Genomic DNA, 21,830 nt, shown 5'->3' on the forward strand with positions numbered 1-21,830 from the left:
CCCTCCCGCCGGGATAATTACAGACAGCAGTGTGTTGAGATTGCGAGCAAACAGGGTGTTGTAAATTTTCGACGCTATGCGTCGCGGTGGCTGGGAAGGAGGAAGGGTAAAAGGTTCAATTATCGCTTCGTTTGCGCGCAAGATTCTCATACAAGAATGCAGATAATTGTCTTCGTTAGCGGGATTAAGGATTACCGCTACCGGCCGCGTCGTATCCTAAGGCACCAACTTCACCTTCGCCGTCCTCGTCGTTACTGACGCGCGTTTTTCCCCTCCGTTGTCTTTATCAACGGAAATTATACATTTTTTTGTAACCACTCGTCGCGAACTTGCAATGAACATGTATCGTTTCTCAAACGGATTCTCCTGCTGATGCGTCTTCCCCTATACGGAAACCACTTATTTCGCAGATTATACGGACGACGGTTTTGATGAAAAGTGGCGTTATCTTTTAATAATTTATCCTCGCGATGTCGTGTCCGTGTTTCCATTCATTGTCAGTGCGCAAAATTCTCTCGACGAGATTTATCGTTTGCGTTACCAGCGCCATATGATGTAATTTACTCTTCGATAACTTCTTTAGCTTTGTGATATCATTTTGTAATTATTGTTATTGTAAATATTTCATAGGTAATATGACAATTTTTTTTAAATCAAGAATCTTAATTTTAAATGTGCGTGAGTAATTATAAGCAACAAAAATATTTATACTTCTCTATTGCTTTCGATAGTATTATCTTTTTCTGCTTGAAGTTTTAACGACTGATGTTTCAAAAGTAATAGGAGTGTGTATAATGAGTGCTTTTCATTAGGATTATTTGGTCATTTCCTTTGCCGGTAACATGAGCTCGCGATATTCGACTCGTAATGACGAGACTACGATCGTAAATTACGTCGAGCGCAAGGGAGATCCGCAGGGAAAGCGGACGAAGAAGAGAGAGAGAGAGAGAGAGAGAGAGAGAGAGAGAGAAACAGACGAAAGGGGTGGAAGGGAGAGAGAAAGAGAGAGAGAGAGAGAATCTGGGTGTCGATGAAAGGGAAGCTGGAACCGTTGCTGCAACAGCAATCGCATGGTACGCACAACCCCGTCCAGGGTAGAGGGGAGGGATGAGAGAGGACGAGGCAGGGAGTATTATACGCTGAAAACGCAGTTTGTCTTATCATCCGCCATCTAGCAATGGCGAGGAGCATTGCTTTACGACTAATGGACTTGCACCGGTAAATCACCGGATACAATGCCGCGCCGGTCCGCACACGATTTACGAGGGTCCAGTTGCGCGCGGCTGAGTTCCGCACGGTATAAAAGATCGGGACGAAGTTAAAAGCGAAGCGAGTGCCGCGACGCTGGAAGACGGAACGAGGGCTGGGAAGATCCCCGAAGACGGCGCGCCGCTTTCCGTCGTGCCGCATCGCGCCGCACGGTATCGATCCGTAGGATCGTGTCTCTCTTTTTCCTCTTCTCTCTCTCTCTCTCTCTCTCTCTCTCTCTTTCCTCTCGACCATAAATACAACATCGTAAATCACGCGAAACTTAAACGGCATTCGGCAAGGTATTTTCTTAACACCTCGTCAAAAGACGACGCCTCCGCCGACAATGAGTATCTCGTCCATTGATAAATTTACGAGGCGGTGCGCGGCATTGTGACCGTGTAATTTGGGCTTTCCTGATTTTAACGGCGGCCGGGGCAACATGACCGTCCCTTTAACGACACAAAAGATAACAATCTGAAGAACTCCTTCTGTGAATACGTGTATATCTTTCCGATATCATTACAAGTTAAATCGGGGATAGAGCGATGTAAGGGGATGATACAAAACCGGAGGAATTGTTAAGACTTTCGATGGAAGTGGAAGAGAGCCTGGCTCGATATCCTATCGTGCATCATTCAATACGCCGTGTACGTGAATGGGCATTAAGGCGATGCAATATTGCGACGAAGCTTAAGTTTCAATTACTGATGTTTACCGAGCGTCCATCGACTTACGCGTAGCGTTACCGTATTGCGATTATCCTGGATGCAGGTAGGAGATAGGGGGTCCTTTCGACCCAGGCGCGCGATCACATCTTAAAAAGCACTTTCGATGTTTTAGAGCGAGAAGCACTTGGGAGACGCCTCGGGTAATAGCGTAATGGTAATAATAATGTTATCGAGCTTCTATCGCGAGGACTGAGGAATGTTTAGCAAGGTACGGTTACGGCCGCGTAAACAAGGATCTGGGGGCGTGAGTAAATTTATCGAGGATCGAAAGGTTTTGCCTTAAGGGGACACGCGATTAGATCCGACAGGACATAATGTGTCCACGATATCTATTTTAATTATCTTTTAATTATATCTTTTATTGATATCTATTTTAATTAATTTATGAATCTGTCAATCTCATACACACACACACACACACACACACAATGCGGGTACATTGAGATTTGTTTCGACGAATCGTCATAAAATTTTAAGATAAATCTTCGAATTATAATGCGCAACTTACTCGTGAGAAACATGAGAAATAATGCTTTGTTGCGAACTTGGAAAATTGAAAATGGGACATTCATGGTTCGAAACGAACAAAAGTTCTCTTTTCATCTTCACGATACTTTCAAAGGGATTCCGCGGCTGCCAAAGAGGTGGCTAATTAAATTATTTCGTGCATCGATTCAGCCGTCAAAGAATCCGCGTCGGTTTCCTCTTCGACGAGTCACCACTCGATTCGAAGGGCTATTGTATCTGTCAATAGTTCAGTACATCTCATCAATTAAAGGGAGCTGGAGAGGCCGAAAGGAACGAATTGCCTTCTTTTGAATCGAATATTTAAATAATATAATATATCCGTACGTTATAATTTTTTTTCTCTTTCTTTCTTGATTGTTCCCATATTATTCTTGACAACGCGGTTTTTGTGTTTCTTCAAAAATATCTAAAAAGAAAAAAGAAAACGTTTTTAACCCTTTCGCGAATGTTGTGTAAAAAAAGATTAAGTAGTACAAATAATATGAATAATCTTTTTCAGTATACCGACATAAATAACACAGCGCCACAGAAACACATTTAAATTAGTTATACCTGATTAATTGCGTCAAAGCAGTTATCGGTACCTGTTGGTACTGTACCAAGTGACTTTTAAGTTAGAGCGTAAGGTGGCTTCTGCCCATTAGGCGGATAAGATCTTGGACCGATTGATCGGACCTTTACTCTCCCGACCTCAATTTGTATCCTTCCACCATCATCGGTGCTGCCTTTACCGGAGCCGGCTTTGTCGGAATGCGAAAAGTGACGCTTGGCACTCCGATAAGATCGCGGTAACCCCCCGGAAAAAATTGCTGGAAAAAAGGAAATAATGATAGGTGTGGAAATTGACAAAAGATAGATTTTTACTTGAATACGACTGATTGCAAGAAATAATTGTTTTTCTTCTACGTCGCGAGAGATGCATGAAAATTTAAATCCCACGTATTTAGCGTGAGCGTGTGATTAATATTCCTGAAAATGAAATACATTTGTCATTCTACCGAGAAACTCTCTTCGGGTATCGCTGGCCGAAATTCTGAAACTGAAACCTCGCAGCGTGATGCAAGTTCACCAAGAAGAATCGGGTAATGAGTTGGAGCAGACCCGGCGCCAGCGGCTGCGTCACGGCCTTATTTAGTTGAGACCGTTTTTTGTCATTTTCCCCCTGGATTGGTAGGGCCACAAAAGTTGCCGAAAAATCCCGGCGTACCGCGGCCATATAAAATAATCGGTCGGATTATTGTAACAAATCCCGACGTTTTTTCTCAATCTTTAATCAAAATCTCTTTCTTTTTACAACTTTTTGCGTTATAAGAGGTGCATTAAGCGCGCACGGTGCGCGAGCGCGAAACCGACACAGATCGATGCCGATTCCATAACTCGGTAAAAGAAACGCGGCGGAAATACGGCTTGCACAAGAGAGGTGCAGAAGCTTGAAAAAAATTCTAAACGTGCGTGTAACGATATACAACTGCCCGCGAAACGTTGCCGGACAGTGGCGTTCGATTTACGCTCGATCAAATTCAATTAAAACGCGTAACGACCCTATATTCGAAGGTCATCATGGGACGGATATTGACGGGTCCAAGGGTTCGACGTGTCCCGTCGCACTTTGAATTACTATTGGATTATACAGCCAAATTCAAGGTTTTGGCTTCGGGCCGCGCGCGGCGCGGAGAAGAAGACGAGGGTCTGACTGCCGCTTTATTGTGTCGGCTTCTCTCCTTTCGCTTTCACCGATAAAGGATAGCATTAGTAATGGGTTTTAATTACTTTATAATGAGGCCGTGATTTGGCTTCCTCGACTGGCGCCAAGGTTGGATGTACTTTAGAAAAAAAGACGCTGCCGTGGCTTTCTCTCTCTCTCTCTCTCTCTCTCTCTCTCTCTCTCTCTCTCTCTCGCGGTTTGCTGGCAGGTTGATGGCTTTATACTCCATTTTATAACGAACAAAGGACGGCATATTCTAATCTTTTCAATGTGCGGTAATGAAGACGTTGGCTATTATCATTAGCGTTTTTATAAAAATAACAGGAACGGCAGGCTGATTTCTATTAATCTCGTGACTGACGAATCCGCAACGGCAAATTATTAAACCTAACGGAGAACGAATACAAGAAGAGGCATAGAAGAACGAAGAAACTTTTAAAAGAGAGGGCGCAAGCATGTTCATGATTAACTTGCTTAACTTGCGATTATTTGACGATGGTATATACTTGCGCGAAATTATCTCACAAAGGAATATAAATGTAATTGCGAGAGGAGAAGATGCCGGTCGATGATTAATCTCGCGTAGGGGATGTAGACCGATGTTTATTGGCAACGGTGACACGTGTTCGCCCGAGCCCGCAGCCTATTAACGATTCTGAGCAGCTCATTTAGATACCTGCGTCTTGAGCGTCGAGAGCGCCCGTGAGTGGGATGGGAGAGGAGAACGAGAGGAGCGACTAATGCGTCTGTGGCTACCTGAAAAAGCGTCCGCGCGGCTGAGCATCAAAGGATTCTTTGGCGCCGGCTGCATCCTTCCGAGACGTCGCGCTGATGTCTCGCAAGCGCGCCGAGTTGCCAAGGGACTTTACATAAGATCGCCCCGATGTTTTACACGGCAGAATCGTGTTGGACGAGAGGTAGAGGAAATCATGAGGGTGACGACACGTGGACTTTCGATGACAATCGTTATCTACACGTTTACACGATCCCGACGATTTTTTTCTGTCTCATCTGTGCAATGAGCTTCAAATCTTTTACAGAATAGATAAATATAACAGTTTCGATTGTCGAGCAAACAATCGGCTTATTTATTTTGTGCGTTATTTCTTGCAGCGGTGTTACTTACGCGTATCGATTATTACTAACTCCTTCGAGTCTCGTTAGTCTCGCAGATGCTGATTTTCAGAATTATTGATCTACTAAAGAATTGCAGATCTGTTTATTTATTCGTATTAAATAAAAGTTTGCCTGGAAGCAATGAATATTCGAATCGACGCTTGGAATACAAATTGCGATATTCTCTTATCGCTCGGACATTCTCGGAACGTATACGTCGGGCGATCATCGTCGTTTCTCTCCTCCTGTTAATGACAGTTACCGCAGGAACGTCGGCGAAAACCGCGACGAATATCCCGGACGTGCCTGACCCTGAAGCGAAGACGCGCGCAATTCTACTTACCGTCTGTTTAATTCGATCAATTTGCGTTGCGGGTCGCGATAAATCCCGCTAGCAAATCGAATGCAAATTGCAAATAAATTGCAGCCCTACTCTCGTCATTTGCGCGGCATGCAACTTCTATGAAACAATTTCCCTCTGGCTCCGCGCGTCTGGCGCGCTGTCCTCCCACCCTTCCCCCGTGCCTCTCCTTCTCGCGCGGGATCCCTCTCTCGTCGCTTCACGTCCCTTCGTTCCCCGATGCCTCCTGCATCAATCAGCTAATTACTCAGCCCTTCGGGTCAATTATATCATTATTTAATTAATTGCGTGTGCGTAATTTCCACGGTCTCCCGACTCGCCCCTCGATTTCTTGCCGCGTACGCATTAATTACAACCCCTCGGGTCGATCGGCCGGTTGCTCTCTGTACGTACGCGCGAACCCGTATATCCGAGTCCCCATAAACGCGAGCACGACATGACCGCGGGCGGCATTTGCATCCTTCTTACATTATTACCGGACGAACGCGATCGACGTCGCGTGTGCGCGAGCCACTTTCGGAGTCTCATCGGCCCGATACGAGTCGCATCGCCATACTGCGGATTACATGATCGCGCGGCTATCTCCGAGAGGTATTTATGTCCTGTTTGCGTGGAACAAGATACGGAGGCGGTTTCTTTCCATGACATCGCTCTGACGATACGTAATTCCGTGAATTGGAAACGGCATTCGGCATGTCGTGAGATTTTGTTGTTCTTCTTGTTTTTACATAGGAAGGATGTTGTAAAGAAAAAAACGGAAATTATTGTTGCATTAAAACGTACACATGATTCTGTAATAACCACCACAGTAGGATAAATAATGTTGTCCGTAATCAAAACATCAAGTAATTCACTCGCGTTTTTTTTCTCTCTGTCTCTCTTCTTTTTATAAATTATTCTAGACTCGCAAAAGAAATAACTTGTGCAAACGTGTTCGGTAACAAGGATAATGTTTCACGTTATTTCGATTACCGGTCGTTAATCGTCGTCCAAGTTCGCTTCGCTGGTGAAGCTACACATGTGGGTTGCGCCGGCAACGAATGCGCTGTACAATTACCCGCCATTTTCAAGTATACGCGATGCATGCACGTACGCGACACGAGCGAACGGTTTAGCGAGTGTGCACTCGACCGCACCTGAGCGTCGCCATCATGTTTCGACTTAATATCGATCGTAGATGCTCGGTACTGGCAGGCAGCGATGCTACGAATGCATTATGCACGCTCCTACGGCAAAGACGGACTGCCGGGAACGGACTCGTTTACTCGTTGCGATGCGTGTGTCAGTTGTATGGGGTATATCCCGCAAATTGGCCGTACAAAGGGTGATTTCTCGATGAAATAGTAAAACGGAGCAATTCAGCTTTGTCATTTAACCATATGGAATTTAATGATTAATCACTTTCGCGTGCCGTCTGCATCGCGATCGTACAAGAAGAACCGTCACGGCCTTACGCGAAGTACATTATTAATTATGCGTCTTGTGTACCGAATGGATTAAAAACGATGGCACAAACGAACGGTTTGTCTTTGAGAAAGGCGAGTTTGAAAGTTGAGTCTCGTTAAAAATTTTTTATTTGCCTCCGCGAGGAAGTAATGTTTACCCCGTAGGAAAAAATTATTCTGCATTTTGCAGTCAACTATAGATTTATTTTGTATTTTCAATTAATATATACAAATTTTAAAAGTCAGTGGAAAATTAAATTTTGTTCGAATGCATCGAGATTCAAAGTAATATGATATTAATCTTTTATATCATATTTGTTAGAAAAATACGTTCATTTTTACTCAGAACATTATACATTATTCATGTTTGTTTTATTCACAGCATAATTATTTACATGATTGACAATATTAATTAGATATGCTCTGATGATTAATCATTTCTTTCCAAGAAGTCGATTTATCATTTTAAAAATAATTTCTTGTTTGTGGCAATATTTTTATCGATAAATTTTTCTAATAAATCATGTTTAAATTTGTTCAGTTGCTCAAATGCAAAATAGATAACATTTTTTTTTAATACTGAATTGCGCTTTAAAAATGTTTCTCCTCAATGTTAATATTTTTTTGCTAATACAACCGATTAAATTAATGAATAGTGAATATATATTGAAGTCAATCTGAACGTTCATTATATTAAGCGTGATCTCGATTTTATTTTTATACCCTTCTGTAACTGGAAGAAAGTCAGTTCGGCATAGTCTTGACACACTGGTGTGTCATTATTTAAGGACAAGCGTTCTCAAGTCGCACCAAGCAAACATCCCTCCGCGATAGGTATACGTAAGCGTGTCATTACCGCGCGTAAAATTAAGCGACGGCACACGGTTGTATCAGTTCTCCCATCAATCAGTCCCTTCGAATTGTAGACTATTGCACCTGTCAGCGACACGAAAAGCCGCTAATACGATACTCGTTGAGCACTGAAATTACGTCGGCGACTCGTAATCGATCGTTCGTTCCTTCATTCGGGGTTTAAGAGACCCTCCGGCCTCGCTCCCTGAATTCGCAAACTTTTTACTTATTCGCGCAGCTTTTCATATATAGTTACATCATTCCCTCGGAACACCCCACTTGTTTATCGCACGTATTCGGCCTCTCTCGATTACGCTCCGCGAAACCTTCGCGCGACCGGCTTTCATATACGATCAACGATCATCAACCGCAGATGGTAGACGCGACGGGCGATAAAGGTCCCACGTCGTTTCTCTGTCGGTACGTGGAAATTGCTTCCAAGTTAAAAAAAAAAGGAGAAGCGAGGGTAGATGAAAGAAGAGGAAACGTATTCCTCCGGGATGTCCGCGGGCTTTATGTCCCGTCGTAAACCGACGATGCTTTCGCCGTTTCGAGGGGGCGGTGGCTGCTGCCACCTTTGGCTATAAAAGGCGACCGACCCTATATCCTCTCGCGGCTAATGAGCCGTGTGTGTTTATGCGATCTGCGATTCGGCTACCGGATTCCCCCGCGTGGCCCCCGTACACCCGGTGGCCGTTAATCGGAATTTATATAATGCCACGTAATGCGGCGGCGCGGATAAGTCTGACATAAATGGGTGCACTTGTCTTTATTTCGCGTTAAAATGCAGCAAAATTACGAGAAAGTTTGCATCGTTTATTCCAATATTAAGGAAAAGATAATGAAAGGTGCAATGAGACTGATATATATATTAGGAATAGATTGCTTGAAGATTCAGCAAAAAACTCATTGGAGTTTGATTGTCGCGCTCCGGGCAACGGTAATTGTATTTAATTTAGAACCCATTTAGATACAGAGAGAGCGAAGATTCAGAATAATCGAATAATCGAGGTCGGAGCGGTGGCACAAGGAGACACGTGAATGGCATATTCGTATAGAGCCGCTGGCAGGGAACTCATCCGGAATTAAAGCTCCAGAACCACCCAGCGACGCCCTGGACCACCTAGGGGTCGACGGGGGCGTTGGCTCGGTCCGTCCTTGATACGCCCCTGCGTGTGCTGCTGTTGAAACCTCTTCGGGGGCCAGTAGCCGCCGCACACGCGCTATTCCGCCGTTGCTCTCGAGAGCAACACGCGTACCAGCCGGGCTTGGAATTATCGCGGCAGGGGCGTGGACCGGTTGGCTCCCTCGCCGACCCCCGAAATCCGACGACGCAACCCGCCGTCGACTCTATACGGACAAAAAACCGTAAGGGTGACGAACGTGTACTCGGTCGTGAAGCGCGAGCGAAAATAAACCGATGCGCGTCGGTTCACAGCGGCTAATGTGATTCTTTCTGAAACTAACGAGTATTCATTAGCCGTCGATACTTTGGACGGGGGAATGCGTTCGCGGGGTCTTAGCGCTATAGTTACGTTCGCGCTTAAGCGATCACGTAACGAACCTCGAAATTTAATTGCTTATTGTAAGCTCCGGTTAATTGTTGAATTTAAAAGCGCGCGAGTAACGCAGATGGAAAGTAAAGCGTGTGAAAAAGGAAAGATGGGAATTCGACGATTTTAGAAATCTAAAATTTTGTTTCGAATGATATTTGATCATAAGTGATTAGTCGACCACCTTGCGGTCGGAGACCAAGATATATTTTCCCTTTTAGAGATCTCACTGGCGTGCCGGTCTAATTCGTTTTTAGCAGTTTTGTCGGATCTTTTTAGAAAGTTGATCTGGCCAACGGAGACGGCAGGAAAAAAGTTGTAATAACGACTGCGTGGGCGGGGTTCTGTCCAGCCGGGATATCTAGAACGAGCACAAAGGATTTTCCTTTGTTCTACCGACATTTTCGGGATCCGAGTCTTGATTCATTTGGGAAGCGGGGCGTGGGTTCTGGCAAGAAGACTGTTTGCTCATCTCATTAAGAAAACTGATATGTTTTTAAATTCGTAACAGATCTCGAGTTAGTTGATTTACAGGTGAAGAATATTGAGAAAAAAATCAAATTTATCAGTATCAAAATCTTCTATTTTATGCTTTTCAGAAAATTAGACAATTCCTTTGTTTACTATTTTGGTTTTGAGATATTTAAAGTAAAAATAAAATGACGAAAACATATACTATATTTGAAAGTCCGTGGCGTGGTACGTCGCGGCGACGCGAGATCGAACGTGTACAAAGCGCGAGTTGAAACGGTCACCCAACGTACGTTGCGTCCTCGTAATCGGATCCGCGCACCCCTGCATCTTCAAAAGGTAAAGCGTCCGGGCGTCGAATTCAGCTGCTTCCGGTGGGCGTTGACGTGGAAACGGGTTCGCGATTCCTTTCGTTGCCCGGTGCCCGAAATCGTGCAACGAGAGACTTCCCACTATACCTGCGATAAAGCGCGGAGCTGTGTTAAAAGTACAAAGGGTGGCGGAGGGCGCACTGGGAGCGCGCAAAAGAGAGCGTACGTATATGTATGAAAGACGCCCGAGTAAAATCGTCCCGATGGGTGCGGAAGCGACGACGTCGCGGCGGCAAAGGGTGCTGGCGCGTGTGCCCTCGCCCTTAGATCTTTGCGCCTTCTCAGGGGCGTATCCAACAAAACTCCCGTCGTGGAGCACGGCGGGGTTTCCAGGGTGCCCCTTCGACGAATTATCGTCCCGGGAGGTATGTTCTCTTTCGCCCCTCAGATGACGGACGCCGCGATGATTACGGGTGTCTCGGGTTTCCTCGCACTGCAGCGCGGGATGTCGCGGTATACGCGCGGACCTATTGTCTCCCCATTTCGACCTCTCCGTATGATGTTGCGCCGTCGCTCACGGAAGTTTTCATCTAATCATGAATCTAATATTCCGTCATACATTTGACTCGTGTACTACGCGTGTTTAATGGGTCTAATGGATCGAATAAAGTATACGGCATCTGTTCACACAATCGTTACATAGAATTATTTATAAGTTTCGCTATTTTCGTTTGTGTATATAGAAATTGGCAAAAGCAGTTCTTATAATTGTTTTTGTAGTTGTAGAAAAGTTTCACAACAAAGTAATACAGTCTTTTTGTCTTTATAGAAAAATGTAGTTGTACAGAAGTCACGAGAATGTTATCGAAATAATTCAATTTTTAATATTTTTTTTCACAACCGACTGTTTTTCCGTAGTCTAGTAAAATGAAAAGCATTCTTAATTCAATCAACAAACAATGGAGCCGCGAACTATCTCGCGAGCTCACACGTATGACACATCCAATCCCCGACGAGGAAGACATTTCGCGCTCAGCGTTAATTGCGGCGTCAAGAATGGATTTTACAGCCGTGGCGAATATCCACGCGCCGAAACTGCAATTGCCCGCAGTTTGAGGGCCGCGATTAATCTTGAGATTAAAGTGAGAGAGTTTGTCGGCTGTAATTGATGTTGAGGGAGCGACTGCGAGGGGCAGCGTGGATACAGCAGGAAGGACAAATAAGAATGGTAATTATTGTAATCTCGACGCGGTGGGAGGACAGCTGGGAGGTCCTGCTGCTCTCCTCGCTTCAGCCGTATCTAATATCGGAGGCTACCGCGAAATTATCTTCTCAGGAGGTCCATTTCTTTAATTTGTATTATTATTTAAGACGTCTGTAATCGAGATTACGTTTTCAACGTCACGCCTCGTATCTGTTAAACAGACATCGGCGAAGAGATGTCACTTCTTAGCGCTGCTTCAAGAAAACGCGATTAATAGGATTGTACGAATTGAAAATATACACATTTTCCAATCAGCCAAGTAATTTGCATAGAACGCTCTAAGCTCTAAGCAATTAATCATGTACGTTGACATTTATATCCTGCGAATTTTTACCTAAGCTGTCATTTACATAATCATCCGATTTTTGAGACGGTAATCGGGACTACTGGGAAATATATTTTGCAAGTCAACCGAACGGACAATGTAACTAACTTTCGTGCGTCGCGATCGAACGATGTTGCACACTGGAAATGGCAACAGATATAATCGGTGTAACATTGGAATTCGCGACCCAATCGTTTGTCGCGTTGGTCGTTAACGCGGACGTATCGCGGCGTATCGAAGAGGTGCGCGCGTCTCAGGTGAGCTATCAGGTTGTTCAGGTATCGTCCTGCCCCGTGAATACCATTGGTTGAGGGCAGACCACGCCTGCTCACCTGCAGCTAGCGCATTCCGTGGTGGGGTTGAAACTTACCTGTCGCTGACGTCACCGAAGTCACGCTAACTCTCGCAGGTAAATGCCTTCCTGCATTAGCCGCCTTCGCGGCATTTTCGCTTGTTTATCGCGTATCCTTTCAGATTGGCGTTTGAGTAGCGCTATATAATCCTCAGAGCTATGAATGTACTGTGGGACGTACAAAAGCCTTTTTGTATATAGTGAAGACTTTTATCGAATGCAATTATAAATGCGATAGTATCGAACATGTATTTGCGAATGCGATAGCAAAAGAATGTAATTATATCACAAAATAGCTGTTAAAAATTTAATTATTGGGACGACAGAAAAATGTATATAATTATATCACGAAACGTTATTTGGAAATGATTTTAATTAAGACGAGAGTTGAATTATCGTACAGAAACGAGTACATTCTATATATCATACCAGAAAATGTTCAGATCGGAAGATCAAACGAATCAGTTTTTTTTTTTGTTATCCGGCCTGCATTTGCCGCTCGGGCATTTTTCGGGGCCTGGCAAGAGGGGCGCGCTCGCTCTCTCGAGTCGTAATTGTCGGAGCGAAAAAAAGAGCGATGGTCGCAGCCTCGGCGGGTTTCATGGCGCGCGGACGAGCTCGCGGGGTCCCGGACGCGTATGAAAATTCATGAGCGCCTGAAGTCAAAGGCAGTTGATATCCATATTCAGAAAATGGCGTCGTTAACATTAAACGGGCACCATTATGCGCGGCTACCAACACGCGCGCGCTCGCGCTCGCCGCCGCGCACACGGCATACACGCCTTGGTGTGGTTCCGTGCGTGCGTGTGTGCCTCCCGCCGCATCACGCTACGGAACTCCCAGGGGAAAGCCCCGCGTGCGCGCGCGTGCAGTGGCAGTGCGCGTTACACCGCTTGCATTCGAAGCGTCCGCGTGCGCGTTTCCCGACGACGACGCGACGACGACATTGCTCCTTGGCATGCGACGACGACGACGACGACGACGACGACGACGACGACGGACCGATCGTCTCGCTTGCTATCATTTTCGAGCTCGTACCATTTGGAAAGGGTGTGACTCCGGGGGGTGTAACTCGCGAAAGAGCGGAGAGACCGGGCGCCGATTACTCCCGAGATCGCCGGACGATACGACGCCATTAGGGCACTTATCCTTTCTCACGGTGCGTGTACCAACAGCAGACGATAATTATTTAGCGCCGCTACGCTGAATAGGGCTATACCGCCTCCTCTCTCGTATAATGTCGACCGACCCGAATCGGCCGGGCCCTGCCCGATCTCTCGTTCGGTTATAATTTTGTTCCGCGTATGTTAATTTGCAATATCCCGTGGTTGCATTCCCGGCCGCGATTTTCTTTATGAGCGATAAGTATACTTTTCACGGATCAGTATACATCGGCGTTACCGTTGACGTAACGCACTCTCGGGGAGGGGGCGAGTCCTCTCCCCCCCCGTCGACATCCGGATATTTAATCTCTTCGAGATTCAAATACTCTCTTCCGAGCCGACTCGATTCCCGCCTCTCGCTCTCCCGAAGGAAAGCGAGCGGAACGCAAAGTGTTCGACATCAGAGAGTTCCCGAGCCGAGCTAATATTGACGCACGTAGGATAGAGATAACGGCAATATTGGATGTCCCCTGGTTGTGAGCCGAGGAAGAGCGGGACCGATCGGCGCCCCCCTCGGCACCGGATTTGCCTTCGTAGTCGCTGAGCTCCATTGTGGCATGTTCGATGAAGCAAATGCACATCGGCGGTGCGCTCTTCGGCGGGACCGCGCAACTCCGGCCTACATATATATCTATATACGCGGTGCCTGCGCGCGTGTGCGCGGTGGCTGGTACACGCTCCAAGACACCCTGCGGCGCAGGGTATTTACATATCAAAGTGACGATGGTCTCTCGCACCGTGGTGGAAGCTGCGTTATCCGTCGACAGACCGCGCGAGGGGACGCGATTTTTCCTCGCATTTCGGCCTGTCGCCGATCCTATTCGTTGGCCCTCGAATGGCATGATAAAACGATTTTCTTTTATGGCTCCTCATAAACGTTTCACAAGCATGAAACGTCGTGCTTTTTGCACGTCGTTAAGTTCCATCGCAAAGAGCAATTGATCACTTTTTGCTGAATTATTGCTATATATAATAAATATTTTAAGATATACTATTTTAGATATACAGTCTCTGGTCGTGCTTAAGCGCACTTTGAATTTTATCTGGACATGTGAGTGACAAGTATGTAAATGACGCACTAATATAAATGCATCCATTTTATAGACGACTATTTTCTTTACATATTTCAATCGACAATTTCAACAATGATAGAAATTATAATATCTGCTCTTTAAAAGTCGATAAATTGTAAAAAATATGATGCGATTTAATGATATATGCGGTCAGGGGGCTATGTTTAATCAGACGCAATGTTTTCCATCACGGTGACATGGTGACATTATGTTAATATTGGCGACAGTGCTTTAGATTTCAATTCTGAAAAATCAACAATAAGTTAGTTGATTGAAAGGACTTTCGTTCGATCATCTATCGCGTGTCGTACCCCGGCTAGATGTCAACGTGACATCCATCACAGTCTCACGAATTTGTCAACAGGGGATTGCTCTGGGGCATCTCGATTCAGGGGATCCCCCGCGGCGCGCCTACCTTAGCATTCCCACGTCGAAGGGTGCACTGTCACAATAAGCACCCCGCGTGCCTTAATTCATGGCTAAACTCGGTGCTAAAAGCAACGAAAACGGCTACAAATTTACGGGATAAACCCGCAACGTGCGACATTGATCGCGTTGTTACACTACAATATCGACAAAAGTTTTACGGCATTAGACTGCTTCTACAATATTTCTAGAATATTCAAATTTTAATTTTTTAAGAGAAAAAAAAGGTAAAGAGAGAAATCTTTTTTTTATTCCGAAGTATGCGTTTCTCACTATGATAATGAAGAAGTAAATGAATAAGCTCTTGTAAAGCGACGACAACGAGTTGAACACGCGTATGCTGGGTTTATCTTGAAACCAGATAGAACGCAAATCACATAGTCAATTGCAGAAATGGGCATTGTTCTCCCTCTCCCCTCCCTACCCTTCCTTCCCTCCCGCAAGTTGAGAGCCGCGTGCACGACGGCTACTATAGTAGATCCGCTATATGATTAGAGCTCGCAAACTCCGCGCGGTAAAAGTGGAATACGTGGGTATCGAGCGCTACGACGACTCTTTAAAACTTGTCCTTTCGTAACTTTATCCGCCGGTTATGGACGTGAGAATGTGGGAGGCGGGTAATAAGCCGGAAACGCGATTGCGCGCTATGGCATCGGGGAATAAATTATTTTGCGCGTTCCAGGAAGGAAGACTGAGCCCCTTTCGCAATACGCGATTTTTTTCTGCATGCTTGCTTGTAATTCTAATTCGTTGTATATTTTATCATCTGTTGCAGAAAAGTACGTACGTTGGACACAGGTATAACTTTATATTCCAAGAAAATGCTACGGCGTCTCCTTTACGTTGGCTTGCTGCGCGGGTAATTAATTCATATAGAAGTTCGACCTTCTGTAGACCGGCTAAGGTGAGTAATACGACGAGCTCTTGTGACATTTCCGTAATTCAGACGCGATTTTCTACGCGGTGACGTTGCGTCAGTCGAATTAGCGGCGTTAGAGCGATCTTTCTTCAGTCTGCATATCGCGTGGTATCGCGTCGTCGCAGCCTCTCGATCGAATCGCGGTGGCTCACTGGGATGATCTCGATGACCCATCGCTTCGGGGTCAAGGTAGGTCTCCTCCGCCAATGGGTTCCCGTGGATCGAATACAGAAAATCAGCGGAACGACTTAATAAGACACGATTGCGGGACGATTGCTTCACCCGGCCGCTCTGTGACGATTTGCATACACGATTATAGACCGCGGTGGGCTTGAGCGGAGGAGAGGAAAAAAATATCGAATTCCTCCTCTGGAGGTGGGTCGAGGCGAGATGCCAAAAATGTTGGCTATATCCGCCTGCATAGGTATCCGCGCCTGCATTTACGTGTTCGTAACTATTACCGCGTGCGGTAAACTCGGTAGACCTTCTCTCGGTGAGCGCACCTTCCAACAACTAAGTGCGCTCGTTATAATGCGCGCGGCCCGTTACGATTTCCATGCGATCGCGAAAGCGTGAGTTCTCGATCCCGCGGTGCAAAATTCTGCAAAGAGATTCATATAGGATCGCGCATATATTTTCACGGTTATACTCACTTGGCTCGCAAGTGACGATGCTGCTCAACTGTTTTCGACCGTTGCGCAAAACGGTTTCTGCTTGACGTTGCCTGTATGGCAGCGCCGGAATAAATCTAATTGCAACAGAGACCGCCAAACTATAAAGTGTCAAGTCGTTCTCGATTGGTCTCGGTTGTTTTCGATTTTCGTAATACCGCGAAACGCGACGAGAGAGAGAAAGAGAGAGAGAGACGCGATGTAGGATGACAAGCGTCCGCCGTTCCGGCGGATACGTACGTATCACATGAATTAGAGATAGAGCACGGCCATTTATTAGATTCGCCAGCGGGGTAATAATAACTTGGCAATAATTTCGTACCGAGAGACTACAATGGCGACGGTAGAAAACCGGCCGCACAGTTGGTTGCGCATCTGCGACATCACGCGAGTGGTAGTCGCCAGCGTTCTGCATTTTTTGCGGCTTTTTCTTTTGCTTCGCCACGACATTTTGCCGGTCGTGCTTTACCGCAGAATCGGTTACCGGTATAGACATGAATTTCACCGGTATAGACATTAATTGCATAATATTAATTATTCACGCGAAATCAATCAGTCGTAATGCGTAAGCAAAATTTGCGAGGTCGACTCGTGTGTTTAACGTTTTACGGACTGAATATCAATAATACCAGCATGATAGTTGCCTGATTACGTGCGGGTTTACGCAATACGCGGACGCAGGAAAAAAACAGGAAAAGGTTCGGCAATAAGGAGGCCTTCAATCATCTATGCTAAGTCGATTCGATCTCTCGCGATCGATCGCTATAATTGATCCCGTAACAATCCCGCCAGCGCGCGGCGAGTGGAATGGCCGCGCGATGTCACCGATACGCGATCGGGGCGGCGCACATCAAAGAGGGACGAGGCCGATCCAGGGAGCGCGAGACCATCATAAACTTTCGCGAGCGGCCGGTCTCGCCTCATCTCGCGTCGCCGCTTCGCCTCGCCGCGGATCGGAACGTGATGCGAGCGTGGCGATTTATTTGCCATTGCCGCTCCTCATTTCGCGCGACGTGCCGCCGACACGGCGGCGCGGCGTTCCTCGTCGAGAACGCACGACTTCGTGTATCGTTCGCTCTCTGAAACTGTTACTCTCTTGCAGTTCATTTCGTAACCTGTTTTATTTTCTTTTTTTTTTATATATATATAACGTGTAACAAATCGTGAAAAATTGGGAATTCTAATCACAACACAAATGCATTTTTCGATATAATGAAATAATCACCGAGCGATGTAACTAAAAAGAGTCAAACGGAAAGCGAATCGAGAATACGACGTCGACGAATTGCGTTTAATGCTGCCGGTGGATCAGAGAGATGTCTCCGAATCGTGCGGATGGACGGAGTACACGCGGGTCAAAAAGTAACGACTAGAGGCCTTTACGTCCCTCAGGGAACGTGAGGAAAATTGCGCGAGAATGGACGGAGAAGTCCTATCAACGCTCCACCGCGACCGTCCGCCGCGGCGGCGCGGCGGCACGGCGGCAGCTCGGCGGCCGTTCTTGAATCGCGGGGGGATTTTTGTTGCCGAGTGTCGTCGCAATCGGGCGGCCTCATCGCACGAATTACAGGCTTGGCTCGTGTTCGTGGGTGCCTTTGAGAGTCGCGTGGATAGGCGGAGAAGCTTCGCTGGAGCACGCCGCACAGTCTCCACGGTGAATCGGCGCACGATACCGACAACGGCACCGTTGACCCTTTCCTTCTTTGTATTCGTAAAAAAAGAAGAAATGATGTTTCTTTGAAGAATAAATGATATTTTTTAAAGAATAAAAAAGAGATATTTGAAGATTTATAAGAATTCAAAAAGAACCAATTCCAGAAGTGAATAAAAAAAAATAATTACTCGACAAAGCAGAAATTAACAAATAGTAATTTTAAAACTGTATTACGAAAATATTATTTCATACTGCGTATTGCATCGTGGTGATTCTTGTATCGACCAGTGCTGCCCCTCAACGGCAACCAGAAAGACCACGGGTCGAGTAGCCTGGTGCCGGACGGTCCAGAAAAGAGATTGCCTGCGCGTCGCTGTGGGTGCAATCGCTTGGAGAATGTTAATCGTGGGGACAACGACCCAGCCGGTGTGGTCCACCGGGCCAAAATTACGTTTTCGGTTCTAGAGATACTCGGCACAATGTACATTAAGGTCATCCGGTTCGCGAGAGGCCGCCCGGCGATCCTTACTTCCACTTCCCATCCCCTCGTACAATTTTTACCTGCTCTGATCGCGCCGCAGATACATGATTCACGAGTAAATTGAACTCCAAAATGAAACATGAATGTAGATTAATAAATTTTAAATGGACGGCATGTATCATTTTGTAAGACGTTATTTTTCAACGAAGCAGAAATAATAATAGCAACGGAAATAGCTTGTAAAAGTCGATACTTGAGTACTAGATACTATCGTAGAAATTTGACACGAAATTATTCCGCGCGTATATTCATGTTCAAATTACATTGTCATTTCTCGCGATAGGAGACGATTGAGGAGCCATTTATAGTAGCCATTTTGAGGAAACAAATATGCGTAAGCACCAAAGTTCCCATATATCGCTTTGTGAGGATCCATTTTCTTATAGCTCTTGCGAATTGACCGAGGACTATTCTTTGCCGGCAACGATTGAGCGTAACGACTGCCGAGGACGGGAGAGGGTCGTATTCTCTGCGTTCGTTCGAGAGAAAGAGAGACCCTCGGAAACTCGTTCTCATCATTAGGGATGAGTGGTCGGTACTGCCCAGGGCCGTAGTCAGGAGACGCTGCGAGATGTTTGGCGTAGACGCTTCCGAAAATTGTCGACGATAAACTGGACACTCGACATCAGGTCCCCCGAGTGCTCGGAGCTATTTCCTGTTTGCTCCAGGCTCGGCCACGGTACAACCCCGTGACCATAAAGCTAATACATCCGCAAAGAGGGGTTCGCGATTGGGGTGTCGCGCCGTTCTTCGATTCGACCGCGTTCGTCCCTTCGGTCCACCTTCCGCGCATCGCTCGGCTCCATTCATCGTCGGTACGGGTGGATATGTAGTTGAGACTCTCTCTGACAAATCGGTCGCGTGTCGAAAATGTACGACACTTTAATACCGTACTTAAAGCGGAAGGAAGCTATAACTATTAAGTACGCGAATGAGCAGTCATTCGCTGCGTACGACTCTGCTTTGGATATTAGGAAGTTGAAAGAGCCGCTGGGAATTAGCTATAAAGATATGAGTGATTCAGATCTTGCCAGCAAGACAATAAATTGTGAACATTTTAACGTAATCTGCTCGAAATTGTAAATGCGAAATGTTAAATGCGAATGAAAGGATAAAATAAAAAAATAAGAACGTTGTCTGGAATAATTTGCGGAAATTCCGTGCGTCTTTGACGATAAGAAGTCAGTTCGGTAGATATCGTTCTCGTCCTTCGGGCAAGCTATAAAGATAAATAGTCAGCCGGCAAATTTACACAATTTGTGGCGAACGACGGTCGGCGCGGATATCTTGGAGCGAAAAGAAGCGCGGGGTGGTAAGATAGGTGGTGGAGGGAATAGCAATCTACGGAAATTGGCAAGAGCGACGAACCAATTTCCGAAAGAGGCCCGCAAACACCGGGCCAGGGGTCAGTTGGGGTGAGGGTTAATCGTCGATAAAACGATCCTCGTTAACGCGCTCGAGCGATATACGCTCGGGCTGCGAAAGCGTACGTCGCAGTTGGCACGTCCGTGAACGTTGCACGCTACCGTGTCTCGGTATAAAGCACGTATATGAAGTACGTGTTAACCCTCGGTTAATCGGAAAAATCGGGATACGATTGGATTTTGAGCATATAAGTCTTTTTAACATTGCGTTTTTAATACAAGGAAAGAACGAATTTTGCTAAAAACTTTGCTAGACATAGATCTGAAAATAATTTTGTTGGAAATTCAAACTGGTTACTAGAATATCAAAACGTTTTATATATAGAAATGCTCGTTATTTTTGAGTGTCCAACAATATTATTTCTATATCTAGCGTAGACTTTCCAGTAAAATCGTTCTTTCCGTGTGCGTTTAAATTTTAACTTTAGTAAAAAGATAATGCTTTTATTTTTCTTACATACAAAAATTTATACCTCATAAATTATGTAATATTTGTACAATATTTTAATGATTTGCTCTTTCTTTGTACATACTAACTATATTTATGTATTCTTACTTACAATTAGCTTAATAGACAAGTTTATCTTTCTAAAAATTTCTATCTTTCTAACCAAGAATCGAAAAAGTATCAACGATTATATCCAAAATTTGTATTCAATGCGTGGACTGTTGAGTTTTTTTTTTTTAAACAACACTTAACAATTATCGGTTGCCTAACGAGACCTTGGTTTTTTAAAGACAACACTTAACGATTATCAGTCGCCTAAAGAGACCGACGAAGACAGAGGGCAAAGATCAAAGTTCTACGTAGGAAGTAGAGCAAACACATGGTGGTAAGCAGCCCTCCGAGTTAGTTACACGCGGATTTCGGGCAGGGCCCGAGGGGACCTTTAGACTCGAGTATCGGAACGAATGATATTTATTGACCGAGCAAATCTGCAGACTATCCAAATCCCAAGGGTGGTCCTTGCATCTATGTCCACCGATAAATAATACGGGGTGATCATAAAGTGAAAATAGTACCGGCACTTATCCAAAAGAACGACCGTGGCGGAATCGCGAGTACCATATGATTTCCCAGTCTATGATATTTTTATATATTCCACTTGTCGTTTCACGAGATACTGTTCGAAGGTTTTCGAGAATTAGTTCAAAGTTTCTTATTTTCTTTTCAAAATTCAATGTACTATTTTTTACTTACTTTATTTAATGTAAAAAATATTCTTAGTGAGTTAAATTTAAATAAATTAAATTATTCCAAAGTTTAATTCGCGAATATTTTTTTTTATAAATTCTTCGCGAAAAATGTCAACATTCTTTTAGTAATATACAAATCACTGCATTCAATGATCGCTTTCTAATCAAAAGATTTCATTTCTTCTTTTAATGAAAAGAAGAGGGAAATACGATTTTTTGCTGTGACGTCTCGGGATACTCTAGCCCGCCATAGAAATCGGAATTTCGAGTATTCGCTTTGATTGAAATTGAGATCGTATTATTAGCGATCTTACCTGGATGAATGAAAGGATCCCTTTATTGATTCTAACAAGTCATACAGGTTGTATTCTATTGTAGAAGACGTGTGCGAAACGTTAGCGAACAACGATCTATTGACATCCGATACTAATTGCCGTTCTTGTTTGATTGAAAGCCTTTTTATTGCCTGTTTTAAATTCTTTTCGGAAAATCGGATTCAC

At 45.1% G+C, this 21,830-nt stretch overlaps 1 long non-coding RNA gene across 3 annotated transcripts in view; it reads left to right on the forward strand.

Moving 5' to 3' along the window:
• The window catches only part of LOC105457782, a 47,964-nt gene extending 32,133 nt beyond the window's left edge, over positions 1 to 15,831 (forward strand). For all 3 annotated transcript variants that reach the window (XR_975452.1, XR_975451.1, XR_975450.1), the window contains one exon: positions 15,700 to 15,831. This is a non-coding gene — a long non-coding RNA (uncharacterized LOC105457782). The remainder of the gene's footprint in view (positions 1 to 15,699) is intronic.
• The last annotated feature ends 5,999 nt before the right edge of the window (positions 15,832 to 21,830 follow it).

This window comes from Wasmannia auropunctata, unplaced genomic scaffold (assembly GCF_000956235.1).
Source record: "Wasmannia auropunctata unplaced genomic scaffold, wasmannia.A_1.0 LD335047.1, whole genome shotgun sequence".
NCBI classification, from domain to species: domain Eukaryota; kingdom Metazoa; phylum Arthropoda; class Insecta; order Hymenoptera; family Formicidae; genus Wasmannia; species Wasmannia auropunctata.